This window comes from Temnothorax americanus, unplaced genomic scaffold, assembly GCF_048541705.1.
Source record: "Temnothorax americanus isolate GAGA-0224 unplaced genomic scaffold, ASM4854170v1 Scaffold42, whole genome shotgun sequence".
Taxonomy (NCBI): Eukaryota; Metazoa; Arthropoda; class Insecta; order Hymenoptera; family Formicidae; genus Temnothorax; species Temnothorax americanus.
The window spans coordinates 1,156,393-1,170,894 of record NW_027509570.1 but is presented as its reverse complement, the minus strand read 5'-3'; the positions used below and the strand labels follow the sequence as shown (position 1 = coordinate 1,170,894).

Here is a 14,502-nt window from a genome sequence, read left to right as displayed (position 1 = left end):
CGTGAATTTTACGTCAATAACCAACTATAACATCGAGTTTATAACTCGAAAATTATTCACGACCTTATCATATTAGGATCTCTTCGACCCCAATCTCTATAAAATACACCATCGAAGTATTAGTCGAGACACCCTGTATAAACCTTTGTGCGTGTATTATTGTTCAATATATATTCGTCTTCTCGCAGATAGAAACACACGGCATTTTTATGCAAATACCGTTTCTCCTGACGACTCTTTAGAGCCAGTCCGACCGGTCGAAGTTCGGAATACGTATATAGATACTCACGCATATATGCGCATACGAGTTTTGTTTTACGAGTCTTTCGTAATATGCGCTATTAATATTTGTCGTGCTAGCGCTCGGCATTAAAGTGGCCACGGTCGACCGACCAGTTTATAGTCGGTATTTAAATATCCGCGTCGTCGTGTCATGTATGTACACACGCGCCTCGCGGAAAGATGTCATTACCTCGACGTTTTCAAGTTGAGTATTCGCGCCTCGTTAAGAATCAATGACCGTTTGTGAGTTTTTTTTGTGAAGCCCAATATAATCCATAACACACATTTCTGCGGTTAATTATCATAGTCATAATGTGTGCTTAACGTATACGAGTAGAAACAATTACAATTTATATCGGTTTTTGCATTATGCATATATCCTTAAGGGTCAAAGCACATAACATGGCGTAGCGATATACGACAGTCGTAGTCCCCGACCTGACCGATCAGGATACGCCAAAGCTTGTGCGTTACTTACATCCACGACTACGACTGTCATATGTGCTTTGGCCCTAAGCGATGTTATGTTTGAACGTGTTTACATTTTCAGATATATAATCTTGTATAATTGATAATGACGAAGGGCCGCAATTAATTTGCTAAAAAATGAAATTATCGTTATATTTAATAAAATTAAATCCCAACGAGAAGGAAGTAGCACGAACAAATTTTCTCTTCAGAAAAAGGATATATTTTATTTTATTACGATTGTATTGTGTCACCCTTTATTTTCTTAATCGAGTACGCGATACCGATAAAATGTCGTTCGGCTTCCACCGCGGCGAAACGATTCGCGTAACAAGTTCCATCGTGAAGCGTAAATGGGCGTAGCGCGCACGATGGAGAGAGACGTTTTTAGCATTCACGTGCGGAGAAGTCGAAAACCCATTACCGCCCTGCATGAAATGAGCTACGGCTACTTAGAGGCACCTCCGACAGGGAATTCGTGCTGCAGATACGAAACTGGATTTGGCCATCGCGCTCGAAATCTCCGTCGAATCTCTCGTCTCCCTTCTCTCTCTCTCTCTCTCTCTCTCTCTCTCTCTCTCTCTCTCTTTTCTTTTCTCCTTCATACCGTGCTTAAGTAGTTTTGTCTACGTTCCGCTTACCGACGAAATCCACGTCTCGGAAGCGCGGGGAGGCAGAGAGAGACCCTCGCGCTCGACCGCGCGGTAAACTGCGGAATAAATTCACGAAAAGACGAATACGCCTGCCAGGAAGGAACGAAACGTGTGTCACTCTCGCGAACCGGCTTTCCTACGTGGAACGATAAATCCTGGGTCCTGCGTACATTGTTGACCATGTTCCTGATTTCATTCCAGTTTCGGGCGACGTATACGTGCGGCCCGTAGGTAGGGCACGGCGAGAAAATAAATTAAAGACGCGCCTTTTAAAACGTGGCTGCGCCTGGCCCGCCTCTTTCCCTCTGAATATGCAAATATATGTTGATTCGAGAAATTTTTAGGCACATGACATAATGATGATGACGACGACAGCGGGAGATAGCCCCAGCCGTGGCGATAGAATATTAAGGGACCCGCCTGAGAGAAACCCTATAATTTTATGAGAACGCCAAGGTTTTTAAAGACGCTCATTCTCACGAGAGGATCGATTTAACTGCCGGACGGTAGTGATTATGTCCAATTTCGTCGGAGGCTGATTCCAAACTAATGCAGAGCGATCGTGTATCCGCTCGATGATACTACGGTGTTTGTGTTAAATCAAATTACAGCCATTTCGCGCGCCTCGTTCGGTCTCTCTCTCTCTCTCTCTCTCTCTCTCTCTCTCTCTCTCTCTCTCTCTTTTGCGCATATTTAGAGTTATCGCGGCTTTGGGAAGAACGATAATTTTTGAAGCCTCTCTCACGCTTAATGTATTCAACTTTAAATCGGAAGTGTTCTTTGTCGTGATAAGGGTGATACTTTCACGGCCCGGTTGGATAATTTGATAAGTAAATCAATCGAAGGATAGTTACACCCCAGTTAAGACATACGTGAACGCGATCACCATAAATCGCAACCGTCCGCGTCGGCTACAAGGGTGTTACACGGACGTTAATTACGTGGATGATCGAATTGACATGATAAAAACAAGTTGTTTTTTTAGCACCTGAAGACAGGGAATAATAGATTACGCCAAATGATTTACTTGTATACAGAAAACAGCCTGTAAATAAAACAATTAAATATACATATATAATAAAATTCTAGACATTTTTATTGAAATTTTTGCATACGTTGCAAAGTATAATTGCAATCTTGCAAAATAAAATTGGGAATGAAAATTGCACAAGAATTCTAAAAATGTCAGCAACTCAAAATAGTTAAAACATGTAGGTTTGAATTTTTTTATAGATAATAATTGTCTAATTAATACATTTATCTACCTTATGTATATTTATTTCTGTAGATAATCCTTTTATCAGCACGATTTTATAAGTTACTTTGCGAAACATTAGGAATAAATTACCAAATAGGTAAAACGGACCATTACAAAGTCATGCGAGACGAGCTAATAGAATTGGTTATTAAATTACACGTAAATAAATTTCAATTATGCCCTGCGTGCGTATATTCGCTCAACCGACGTAACGCAATTACTCTGCATTAAAAACTCGCGACTGTCGTTAAATAAATATCGCGGAAAATGGGAATGACCATGCGCTCTGCTAAATCAGAGCATTCTTCTTCATTATCGAGTGAGCTTACTGTTTTTTTAATGACGGTGCAGCGCGCGGAGAGTTAAATGATTCGCGGGACAATTTAAAATTTCTGCACAGTGCCATTGATCGAGAAGATAATAATATAGTTTTCAGACTATATTCAGAAAATAGTATATTACAGCAATATATATATATATATCGAATATCAATTTTTCCACTCACCTTTAAGCGGTACCGTCACTTTACAAACGGGGCACATTGCGCGAGAATTTCTAGTACCTACGTGGCTGCTTTCTGTTCTCTCTCGTGAGGTTTATGCATATTCGGAAAGTGCACTCTGCATATAAATGCGCTCCCGGGCTATCTGAAAGACGGCGTTTAGGGGCGGCGAGAGAGGAGAGTATCACGTCCATCGAGACATTTTTCGCGGTAGCTCCGCTCCCTACGCGTCCGCATTTATATATTTATATACCCGGTGCTTCGTATTTATATGTAGACATCTTTCGTCCCGACGAAACGCTCCCGAGGATTATAAAGCTCGCAAAATATTTTCGGGCCACGACCGTCATAACTCAAGCGCTGCTGCTCGTTTTGCTTCCTTTCTCACCCCGTCCGTCGCTTCGCACGGACGAGAGAACCACCGTCGGAGTTTCGCTGGTAGTATAGCTAGGGAGGAAAACGGAACGAGGTTCGTACTTCACGAAATACAAGTGCGTTATTTGTCTCGCGCCGTGCGCGGATGCTGATAAACGTATCTATTAGCTGCCACGAGTTGCTGTATTGTTATGTGGCAGTCGATCGTGCAACGAGTAAAAAAAGAGTCGCGTTGAAATGTGTTTGCGCATCAATTGGTACCGAGCGTTCGGAATGAATGAAAATTGTTTCGTACTTTTAAACGATTCTCATTCATCTCCATTTGAGTAAACGAAAAATCGTAATGACGTTCTATTGTTAGTCACGTGTGACTATTACGAAAATTTGTTTTATTACTTTTTACTCCAACAAACTTACGTTTTATCTTCGTATCGAAATATTTCTCTAAACGTACTTACGTACTATTTACGAAATACATGTCATAAACAATATCGGGGAAACTTACTGTCTAGCTTATTAGTAAGGCAATAGCGTAACACAATAGGAATCAGCCGGAAGTCCCGGGGGCAAATGCATAGTTAAACGAATCTGTAATGGTATAGCGCAATCGGACAGTGCCGCAACAAATGGCGTTTGCGGCATAACGAGTATAATCAGACACCGCGTGCACAATGTATCTTGTACGGGGATTAAAGTAAGCGCCTCGAACCTGATTCGGTTAAATATGCGACGAGGTAATTTTAATCCGCCACGCTCACGCGAATTTAATGCCGCACGGAGCGTGAACAATACCGCGTTTCGCGCTGTGTGATTAATTAGATTAAATTACAGGCCCCGTCATTGATAGTATCTCGAAGATAAAGATCGAGCATCGACGAATGGGTCGGACCGACGCAACGTGGCCGCGCGGGGTTCCTCTAATATTTATTTCTACCAACGTAAATTAACTTTAATCTCGGTTTAACTTACTCTTTTTATCTTTTCTTAGTTCTGAAAATTAGAAGAAGATAAAAATTAAGTTGAACCGAGATTAAAATTAATCTACCTTGGTAGAAATAAACATAAGTCGTTGAATGAAAAATAAGACGGGAATAATTTTCCTCTTGTCTCACATTACCCCTCATCTTCCTCCTCGTCGCAACCGTCATAAAAGCCTCTGGTACGTGAAACTATTTCTGCCGGTGACAACTAAATATTCATTCCAGCGCGCGCGAAGATATATTATCCCTTTAGCTCTCGTCGGTCTACCACTCGATCGCCATGGCAAAAAGTCGAAGGCGTACTTCCGCTATAAATAATAAATTGAAAAAGTACATACACGTTACTTATTTGTGTCGCGATATTCTATCCTAAGATATGATAATTAGCTGGACTCGAGGGCGCATCAGCGGCTCGCTCTTCGAAATTTGCTCTCTCCGTCGCGGCGTCGCGGTCGGGGGGGTTTTCGAACACGGATGCGAAAAGTCACAGCGACGCGACGACATAACACAATGACGCAACGTGACGTCCGTGGAAGGAAATGAAAGTTTATGGCATTTCTTATTGCGAGTTACCCGTCTCCGGATTTTCTGCTTCGCCGCGCGCGCGCGCGGCCGGGACGTAATTCGCGCTAGTGTTTGCGTTTCATTGACAGTAATAGACTGCTCGTCGAGACAGAAAGAGAAAGAAAGAGAGAAGGAAGAAAAAGAGGGAGAGAGATAACTTGGCCAGTTACCCGAATTGTAAATCACGCAGCATTATATTTTCCGGCTTTGATGGGCGGTACCAGAAGTCAAAATACATCGTTGGGATTTATCATTACGGACGCCGCGAGATAATATCGCCCGGCGTCTTCTTCTGTATTCACTTCGGCATTCATATATTCCCGTCGTAAATGACAATAGCATTCTTCGCCGCTGCACTCTCAGTATCCGCCTCAGTTATTTTCACTCTCCTTAAAGTGGAAAATTATTTTATCATTTTCTAAACGACTTATGTATGTGCGCGTGTACGTGAGGAAGCACGTCTAAAGTTACTTTTCTTCTTGAGATTTATTTTGTAAGAGTAACACAAAACTCGCCGAGGTTCAAGATTACGATATTAGATCCTTCGGAGTTTCTCTCTCTCTCTCTCTCTCTCTCTCTCTCTCTCTCTCTCTCTCTCTCTCTCTCTTTCTCTCTCTCGAATCAAACCAGCTTGCGATTTGATGGAATCAGCCAAGTCTGCGCGCCATAAAGGTTCTTCAAGCATGACTTTCCGTCGAAAGCTATAAGGTATTATATAACGATGGCGTAACACGGCAATCTCCGTACCGTGAAGACATAAATGTTCTCGCCTAATTAAAAGAAATATCCGTTTGTGTTAGCTTATCCAGGAATGTAATTGATTGCGCGCCATTCCATACCGTGTCGCTAATCGTACGCGGTGTAACACGCGTATATCGCGCGTATATATCGTTAAACGGATAGCGCATTAACAAAACAAATGTTGCAATTAATGGCTAATATTATGCGAGAATTACTCATTGCCGTTACTCGTTAAGTGCCGCACAGACGGGGCAATTAATCGCACTGTTCTTCAGCCGCCGCGCCGTCCAGACGCGCGGGCCGCAATTTATCGCTCCGATTCCAGCGCGGATGATGTGCTAAAAACAAATGAATGTCAGCATTGTGGCGAGAAGTGAGGACTTCTTCTGGAACGTATGCGTGGTACTTGAAAATTTGATGCGCACGTGCCCCTGACATTATTCGCAGGGTCTGCAGACGGGACGTTCAAGAGTATGTAGATTTTACGATGTATTTTCTAGTTGATAAGCTCCTCATGCTGTGCCCGTTTCGACTAAAAGAGGGTGAATTAATAAAAAATTAAAGGCGCTCATTGTTTTTTTTTTTAGTAATTACTCAACTAAAATCACTTTTATGAAAATTACACTTTTAATTTCAATTAGTTTGATACAATTGATAGAATCCTAACTTTTCTCCAATTAAAGAATTTTAGAGTTTTAGATACGTTTCGAAATAGATTTGACACTCAACAATTTTTAGCATTCAACAATTTTGTGCCGTACATTATTTAATTTATCTGGACAGCAGTTGCATAAAGAAAAAATTGCATTTACATGAAATTAAATTTATTAAATAATTTAAATTGCTCTGCGAAAGTTACGTGCGTGTAATATCACGCATAAAATTACTTTTATTTTTTAAACAGTATATTACGTTATATATCTTAGTCGAATATTTTAATTTAGCACGGTATTTCCCCAGATATGGATTTGTACACAAAAGTACATTTAATACATTTTTAAGAGTTATGTTTATTGAGCAATCACTTCGTTATGAGAGAAATAACAGAAACTGTGCTTTAAGTCAGGCGCGCATGCATTCGCATCATATTTAAAAATCGTCCACGATTGGCACGACCGGCGTTCACGTCCTGTTTTCGTAACGCACAAGCCATGTTTCCTCTCGTTATAACTCACGCACACAAATTTATGAGCCCTCTTTCTCTCTGCGCCCATCTCCCTTTTCTCTGTCTCTCCCTCTTCATCCTGCTGCTCCGACACCGCGGCGATATACTTTAATGCGAGCCGCCGAGTTCAAACCGTTTCGAACCCCTCCATGGCGTAATCACGTAATTACGCGCATTAAAAGGAGCCTCCTCGTAGGTACCAATTTAATTTCCGAATTTCCAGCGGCGAATTACCTCTGCCGCCGCTGGAGTCCGGCGGTGGACCGGACCGGGGTCGAATGAGCAGGGAGCGAGCCGACGCGACGCGCCGCGCCGCGCCGCGGCCGTCGCAATTCAAGACCATTAGCGAAATTACTCCGTGTGGAACGCGCTCGGGACAGCCGCCCATACAACTTTTTTCCTCTCCGATGAGGCGAAAAACGGCGCAAAGCTCGTGGATCTCCAGTCCTAGGGACGGAAACGATCCTTACAGACGTCGTCCTCGTTGTGCTTTACGGTCGTATGTGCGGAGATAAACCTGATCAGACGGCTAATTTTCAGATTTATACTTTCTCTTTACTCGTGTCCGATTTGGCCGAAAGTAATTAACGTAAACAGAGTAATGCAATTTTAAAGATTGTACGCGCGAGGAGAAATATTGTAGAGTACAAACTATATATAAAAAATATGTTTCCTGTTTGCAACATTTTATTATGAAGCTGGAGTATATGTCATAATATTTATAAAGCTGAAGTATACATCATAATATTTACTATCATGAAAATTGATTATATTTTTACCAGTCACATCAATAAAGTGTGACAACGTACATGTGAAAATGTATTACATATTTTAAAGTATCCTATGCGAACGTATAAAAATTTACAATGTATAATAATATTTACGCTATAATCAGGCAATATTTTTGTTATATTTAAAAAATTGCTACATTGATATCGTGATTTTTATTTGAAAAAAATAATAAAACGTACAACTTGTAAAAATAGCTGTACCTATAAAGCTTTTTTCTCATTTGATTGTTTTAAGTTATACATTAAAATATTCGAATAACTGCAACATTCCTTTTATAAAATATAATAAAATATTTTTATAATTATCGTAAAAATCTTTTGACTAAATATATCATAATTTTCGTCAATATATTCCAGGATAACAGAAACTTTATTCTAATCTTTATCGCAATATTTTCTCCGTACTTATATCTTATTACTCTGTCTGTCATTTTTTGATTGGGGTAATTTCGAATATATCATTGTTGACATATCTGAACACATGTTATAAATGCCTAGATTAAGCTATCTCAATCATTACGATCCCCGTCTGATCTGATAGCAATACACCGAAGAAACAGGGCAAAGCCGCGCGCCTGTCTACGCACGAACGTAATTACGCACACGCGCGTGAAAATGATGAACGTATTCGTGTTTACGATAGTTCGCCACGAAAGAGATTCCGCGTACGGAGCGTTTAATGGCGACTTCTCACGCGATTCGTATTGTATAATTAGAATATCGACGCGCGGTTCCCTCTTTTAAGAAATTTTTCGCTGTTCGGTGTCTTTCACCTTGAAACGCTAATAAAGACGATTGTCGGCGGCCTCTGGCAGCCACGCGAGAAACATGCCGGACAAGACCACTTAGCACATTGAACACAAAGCTGGAACGGTTTAAATATGAAAAATACATGTCTGTTCCGAAGATAGTACCGTTATTCGGCGCAGTTCGTATTCGACAGGGTGATACATCTAGACTCGTATAACGAGAATTCGTTCATTTGCAGTCGCGCACAAGATGTACGGAAATTTTAAAATATTCCATGCCTTAATTTTTTAGAAAGGGATTGTGGAAAGATGTTGCACACGTGCAGAAAATTACGAGCGATTTACCAGTCATACTGTATCAGATGTTCATCTTTATTCAGGCTTTAGATCTTTTATTCTTCTCTTAATTTACACTAATTTGTATTGATTTACATCGATGATTTTTTAACATCGACCAGTTTTAGAAATTTTTTGCATAAACTTTTAATTTGAAAATAAAAATAAAAATTTATTTTAGATTGATAGAGAGATATAAAGATTATAATATATTTTTTTAAAATATATTATTTGATTGCCTTAATTTGAGTTTAAAAGAAGGTGATATTCATATTTTCATTAGATCAACTCCTGTTTCATTATAGTAAAGCGCAGTAGAGAAGCCAAAGGTTAAATGACGATAAAGCTATCCTTTAAAAAGCATCGAGCACTCAATATCCTTTACGATCGACACCGTGTTTCTTTTGAAACCCGATAAAGACGAGAGCCTCGCACGCGTCTAGTAACCGCACGAAACGCGTGTCCGGCAATGTCGGCGAACACATCGAGCAGAAAATCGTTTACACAACGCGATTACGTTCGCTCGAGTACCGACGGTATACGTAGGTATCGACTTGTACTCGCGGCAAGATACGCGGATGTACCATTATCCGTGCGCGTGGGAGGCATTCACTCACATATGTACGCGCACGCACGCACGCACGCACGCACGCACGCACGCACGCACACACGCACGCACGCACGCACGCGCGCACGCACGCACGCACGCACGCACGCACGCACGCACGCACGCACACACGAATGTATACGCTCGTCGAAGTGCTTCAACTGGAAGGAGAATTCATGTACCAGGTACATGCACGGAATGTCCTGGCCCAGGACTGGCATCGATTTTGCCTATCCAATAGATACGTCGGGCTTTTCCCTCCTCTTTTTCCCCGCACTCGTCGGCACTCTCACTCTCCAGCCATTCGCAATTTTACGAGCGGTTTCAAGACCCATGACGCTGCAATCTTACGACCAACAATGTGCACTCCCTTTCCCACCCACCCGTTATTTCTTTTTTCCGCTCTTCGCGGAGTCTTGGATCATGCGGCCAAGCCTCGGGATTGCCACGCGAAAGCCCGTGGCGCGGGCGCGCGAGAAGGGAAACAAGCTCCGCGAACCGGGCGATATTTTCATCCCGATGCTCGGCAATCCGCTACATTAGTTTACGTCCTCGGCTAAGCGCTCCTTAAATGGTTCATGCATTATGGATTAAGAAATCTGAATTCCTTGCCCGCGCGAGCGAGCAATCAGCGGGAGCGCGCACTCCCCTCCGGCAGTCTCATCTGACGATGATAACGTTGAATTTATTCAGTGGAAAACTCGAGCGCGTTGAAAAGACAAATCTCCGATGGCACTCGTTGTCACTGTCGAGTTTGTTCGAAACTTTCAGTGCGCGCGGAGTGACGCTTTTGGTCCTTAGCGCCAAATCATCTCGTAAGATAACTAAATCACGAGTCGCAGTTTCACGGATGAAAACTTTTCATTTTCTTCGGCTTAATCTTATCAGCTGTAACTAAGAGATAGCTTCCGACGAATCGAAGATTATTTTATAAAGAGCGCCCAAGGGGTGGCATTTAATTAATTCTCGTAGAAGAAAAATCATTCTGATTTTCCGTAGGAAATACTTCTGTTTGTAATATTTGTTGTACATTGGGAGAATCTTGCATATTAGATGAAGATTTCAGCGGAACGCGCGCATTCCGTTCGTTTCGGAAGTGACACGGGCGCAAAAAGAAGGTGGGTCCAGTTTTATCTCGGTTCGGAATGGAGCGGTAAAATACCGTCGTCTCGTCCGCGTACGTAGGTAACAGCTGTAAAGAGTCAACATCGCATCCAAATATACGACAGTATACAGACACAAGGTGTCAGTCTGTTTTCCCCGCGTGCGAGGTGGCGCGGCGCGACTGTCACGTACAGACTGGCGACTGGGCTTCATCCACCACCCCGTCGAGATGCAATTTCCGCTATTTTTACCCGAAAAGCTTCTCGGGATGTTTCCGCGGCACGTTCCTCAAATAAAGCCCCGGCCATCCTACGGCGTACGTGTGCGCGAGGTTAAGCCGCGTAGGTGCCGTCGCACGCATATCCTCGACCTCCTCCTCTCCCCCCCGTCGTTTATGTGCCGACGCACGCGGCTTAGCGTTCCGCACGACCCGCTGGAGGACACCGTCGCGTCGTATTCACCACGGCCCAGGTGATACGTTACGGACGAATCCTTTCGTGAACTCCGACGATCCGTTGATCTTTCCAGGAAGCCACGTGGATCCTACATCCGTCGTTTGAGTCATCCTCGCGAGTGTAAGAACATCGCGCTCCAAGTTGTTTCCAAAAGGGGATTCCCCAGCATAAGCCTCGACCTCTTTTAAGCTAGCAGGACCAAATAGGCAGAATTAAACCGGATGACCTATCGGAATATTTAGTACTTTTTTTGTACTAATTTGTACCACTAGTAACAATTTTGTACCTCGTGCCGTTTCGGAGAAAATTATATCGCTGCTACCTTAGAATTAAGCTAGAAATACCACAAGAAAAAAAAATAAAAAAAAGATTTTAAATACAGAAATTTGAATTGCTGATGTACTAATTTGTACCATACAAATAAACTTAATATATTCATCCCTTCTGCTTCAAACAGCCCCTAATAGAACTCAGTCCTCTTAGTCTCAAGAGTAAAGTACTCTTTCTCAAATGAAGTTGAAAAAATAGTGAAACTTGATGAATTCCCATAAGAGCCCATGTTAAATTCAAATTGTTATAACTTTTGAACGGGCCTCGCAAACTTGTTCAAACTTGGCACAATGCTTTATTATTATAATACTCATCACCTGACAAAGTTTGAAGAATTTGGCATTTTTTCTTCTAAGGGGTCATACAACCTTAAATGAGGTTAAGCCTCGATCGTTCCCGAGTCTTATCCCCGCGGCTGTCGATCGTGGCTGGAGGAACACGCGGAGGTGTAGATATAGTTAAACGCCTATATTTTACAAGCTCCGTTACGGTATTACGCTTTAGCAGCTTTCTCTGTAAATCTATACGTGCGATACGACGGGAATCCCGTCTCGCCCGACACACCGTATACGCATTTACGGTATAGCGGACGAATTTTTGGGGAAAAAAAGAGGGTAAAGAGATGAGATACGCATCTCGAGATGATACGATCGTCATGGCGAGCGAACATAACAGGATGCGATACATTTTAACGGGCAGCGTTGTGCGTCACATCGCGATCAAAATTACTCCGCCGACTTTACGGGTTTCGCATGGCACTCTCATATTTCCAGACGCGTCACGACGTTTATCACGTCTTGTCTGATGACATCCTTCCCGGAGACGTTTGTTTTGAACTCACGGGACATTCGTAGCGGCGGCGGAGAGACGTACGGCGAGATGTTACTCTTCGTCTTCGGGTCCTCCGCGCGTCTGTCTCCTTCGTGATGCGCGCGCTCCGTATACCCGGGACTGGTAATACCTCCAGGGATACCGTTTAACGTCTCGTTATCTGACAGGAAGGATTCCAGTGGCGCTCGCTGCTCCCGAGAGCGCGCGGTACGTTTCAGACGATTAAATTCAGCCGCCGCGCCGACAGACAAACGGCCTTAAGCCGTAGGATCATGCCGTATAGCTCAACCTCGGCACGACAAGCCGCGGCCCTTAATCCCGCGATCAGGATAATCGTTACCGTACGTACCGTCGCGAGAACGATGACGCTTCGGGACGCGCGGATAAAAGTCAGGATTTCCGGATGAGCGGGCCACTTTGTGTTCAATGGCAGTTGAAATGCTACTCTGCTTATAGAATATCTTTATTCTATCAAGCATTAAAATCTGATTTAAAAAATAAATAAATTCAACAAGTAGAAATGACTTAAGTACAGGAAGAGAACGGAATGTGCCATGCTTTGAAAGCAATATGTATCTGTCGCAGAGATTTTGTGTAATTAATTTTTTTGCAAAATCCCTAGGAAATCTACATAAAACCAGTTGTGGAATAAATAAATTATTAACATAATTTATATAATTATAAATTTATATTTATATCGTCAGAAATTATGTTTATGGAATAAAGGGAATGAGGTGGAACAGCTAAAGAAAAACGAAATGGACGTAGGATGAAGAGTATAATAAGAGAAGTTCTCTCTCTTTCTTTCTCTCTCTCTCTCTCTCTCTCTCTCTCTCTTTCTCTCTTTCTCTTTCTCTCTTTCTTTCTCTCTCAGTCTGTCTGTCTGTCTCCATCACCCGGTGTGAATGTCCTGTCTGGTAGTTAAGATGACCGGGGTACATAGAGAAATAGTGGGAGGCAGGGGGAGTGTCCGGAGAGAAGTTTTATTGCGACAAGTGCGCTGCTCTCTTCTACGGACCCCATTACCGACCGACTTCCGGTCGGCATTGTGAATCGGCAGAGAACAATGAGGTTGAAATGCAATTTACTCTCATTCTGCTCCAGTCGAAACTCGAGAGCGAGTCCCTTTTCCTGTCGTCCCAGATATCGCCGTCGCATTACAGACTTAAGAATCTTACGCGTTTAATATTCTCTCGCTTTTAATTATTAGGGGGATCATAAAACACGGCTGTGTTTGATTTAGTATGGCTTTTAAGTGCTCGCACTCAACACTTCCGCGTTGCTATAGAAAAAAAGCTAATGTCATGATGATTGCCTTTCTAAAATCTTTGTATTTTTACTGAACCGAGAAAGCAGTTACGTTGCTGTTATGGAGAGTCATATTGTGAAATGATTTATTAATTGTGGTGCTTTATGAATTATTTATGATACTTTTTATGAGATTTAACATGAAAACAGAACGTATCCCAGACAGTTTTGAGTAATTTCGAAAAATGGCGTATTCTTTTTGAGATGATATATTGGATCAATCTTTGTCTTGATTTTTTTCTGATCCAAGAGTTACACAAAAGGTCTACAGCTGTGTGCCGCGTTTGTGGAACCGTCATTGCCCGCGATTGTCCGCGAGTCATGGAAAATGGATGCCGGTCGTCAATGGGCGTCAAACGACAAAGTCGTCGACGGGGATTTGATTGCGAACCGCAACTCGAGCGCGAAACACAAAAAGGGCTCAGTGGCTGAAAACAAACGACTCTTTCTGCCGGTCGGTCCCGAGAGAGTATACGGATCCGTCCGTACGCGATTGTTTGATTCGCCGAGAGAGAGAGAGAGAGAGAGAGAGAGAGAGAGAGAGAGAGAGAGCGGCGCGCTCGCGTTCAATCTACATGTGTACAGCCCGATACCGCGTACAGCCGCCGCGATTAACTCGATCGTGCCGATGCAACCGGTCCGCGGGGGGCATCTCGAATCACGAGCGTGTGCCCACCGATATCGACATGGCAATAACGGGGATGAGGGAAGAGAGCAGGGAACTCGCGCTATCCGCTATATAATCTCGCTGCCGACGTTAAGCGTATCTTAGTACGGCGCGGCGCTCATTGTCTCTATCCACCGTGAAAGGAGGAGGCATTTAATTATTCCTGCAGGGCGACCGTTAACGATCGGCGACCATCGACCTCCGCGACGGATCGTCGCGCCGCGCCGACGAGAAAAGGGCAGAGAGGAGAGAGACGTCGTTTATATTAGACTTAGCGAGTGGGACTTGAGGCTACGAATGCGCGCGGACTTAGTGCCACGTGCGTGCCGTTCCACG

General features: G+C 43.0%; 1 long non-coding RNA gene across 1 annotated transcript in view; it reads left to right on the top strand.

Annotated features, from left to right (window-relative positions):
- LOC143903015 (uncharacterized) overlaps window positions 1–14,502 on the top strand; it is a 177,158-nt gene that overhangs the window by 54,600 nt on the left and 108,056 nt on the right. The gene's annotated exons all lie outside the window — the stretch shown is intronic.